General features: G+C 34.0%; 1 protein-coding gene across 1 annotated transcript in view; it reads left to right on the forward strand.

The window, feature by feature from the left end:
* Positions 347-2,139, forward strand: part of LOC104760245 (pentatricopeptide repeat-containing protein At5g46580, chloroplastic-like) — a 9,292-nt gene continuing 7,499 nt past the window's right edge. The window contains exon 1 of the mRNA XM_010483141.2: positions 347-568. The gene's annotated coding sequence lies outside the window, so the exon portion shown is untranslated. The remainder of the gene's footprint in view (positions 569-2,139) is intronic.

A 2,139-nucleotide genomic window follows, 5' to 3' on the forward strand; every position in this document is an offset into this window, starting at 1 on the left:
CGGGTTTTCTTATACTACTTTTGTTGTTTTAGGCCATTGTGTTTTGCGAATCGTAATTTCGATTCGACTGTGTTGTTTTGGGAATAGAGAAATTGATAACTTGAGATTGAATCTAACTGCAGTTATTATTATGTTGTGTGTTAGTTTGTTACCAACTTATCTTCCTCTGCAAGTTTAAGATACTATTTATGATTTTGTTCTTGTTTCTGTTTCTTTAATGCAATGAAGAAATTAGAGGTTGTTGTATAAATCATGTTCTTACTAGTTGATTATATCTGACATGGTATGTATATTANTGGTCGGCGGATTCAAGCGGTCATGCCCGTCGCGGATTGCGGGTCTACGGATTACCCGATGGTCCATCGATCTGTGGAGACGAAGACGAAGAACAGAAGAAGAAGATGAAGGATGTTTCATCGGTAGAGATTTACAACTGATTTTTATGGTCAGATGATTTCATCTTCTTCTTGACATCTCTACCGATGGAACATCGGGTAATCATGTTCTTCTTTTTCTGTGCTTGACAGTCCCACTTACCATGTCTTCTCAATTTTCTGAAACTAACAAGGTAATTAGAGATTTACAACTTATTTTTATGGTCAGATGATTTCAAATTGTACCAGCAAGAGTTATAGAAATTGTGAATTTAAGTCTCAGTGCTGCTTCTCAATATGTGTTTGTGATTTTGTTTGTTATGGGATTGATGTATTGTTGTTCTTCTTGGGAATCGAAATCGTGGTTTTGTTTCACTGGATTTGAGTGGAATGTTGAAATTTCTAATTCACGGTCTGTTCTAGGTATCCGGGTTTTCTTATACTACTTTTGTTGTTTTAGGCCATTGTGTTTTGCGAATCGTAATTTCGATTCGACTGTGTTGTTTTGGGAATAGAGAAATTGATAACTTGAGATTGAATCTAACTGCAGTTATTATTATGTTGTGTGTTAGTTTGTTACCAACTTATCTTCCTCTGCAAGTTTAAGATACTATTTATGATTTTGTTCTTGTTTCTGTTTCTTTAATGCAATGAAGAAATTAGAGGTTGTTGTATAAATCATGTTCTTACTAGTTGATTATATCTGACATGGTATGTATATTAACGATACGATTATGTGATTAGTCGTTTAGAGTACGCACTTAGATTGAATGTTAGGTTGTTTGAATTTGGTAATGAGATGTTTGGCCAATTTGTTTTACTGCAAGGTTTTGTTTATTGTCATTGTCATTTCCATCTGCTTAATATGCTTCAGTTTGGATTCTTTGGGCATTGGGATTGCAGAACTTTTTTGGTTTCAATCCTTTGGGCATTGGATTGCAGAATTTTGTTTATATGATCTCTAAGCTTCTTATTTTCTTATTTTGTGTGTTCTTACAGTTCTTCTGCGGATCTAAGAGCCTAATTAATTCTAGTTCAGCTAAAAGGAATTTTTTATTGGACACATATTTCATGAGTATAAAAGGATTTTTTTGAGGAACTCTGTTTGTACCATATCTGTAGTGCTTTCATTCATAGTTCATGATTTCACTTCCGTCTCANGTATATTAACGATACGATTATGTGATTAGTCGTTTAGAGTACGCACTTAGATTGAATGTTAGGTTGTTTGAATTTGGTAATGAGATGTTTGGCCAATTTGTTTTACTGCAAGGTTTTGTTTATTGTCATTGTCATTTCCATCTGCTTAATATGCTTCAGTTTGGATTCTTTGGGCATTGGGATTGCAGAACTTTTTTGGTTTCAATCCTTTGGGCATTGGATTGCAGAATTTTGTTTATATGATCTCTAAGCTTCTTATTTTCTTATTTTGTGTGTTCTTACAGTTCTTCTGCGGATCTAAGAGCCTAATTAATTCTAGTTCATCTAAAAGGAATTTTTTATTGGACACATATTTCATGAGTATAAAAGGATTTTTTTGAGGAACTCTGTTTGTACCATATCTGTAGTGCTTTCATTCATAGTTCATGATTTCACTTCCGTCTCATAGGATTAAAATTCTGCTTTGAGCTTTGATTAGCTGGCTTATAGTGACTTGTTTATGACTCATTTAATCCAACTTGAAGTAGTTTTTGTGAAAAGCTCATTTAATCCTTGATAAAAAGGTTGGAGCGACAGCGACTTGTCCTACTTGCAGAGCACTTGT

This window comes from Camelina sativa, chromosome 18, assembly GCF_000633955.1.
Source record: "Camelina sativa cultivar DH55 chromosome 18, Cs, whole genome shotgun sequence".
Classification (NCBI taxonomy): Eukaryota; Viridiplantae; Streptophyta; class Magnoliopsida; order Brassicales; family Brassicaceae; genus Camelina; species Camelina sativa.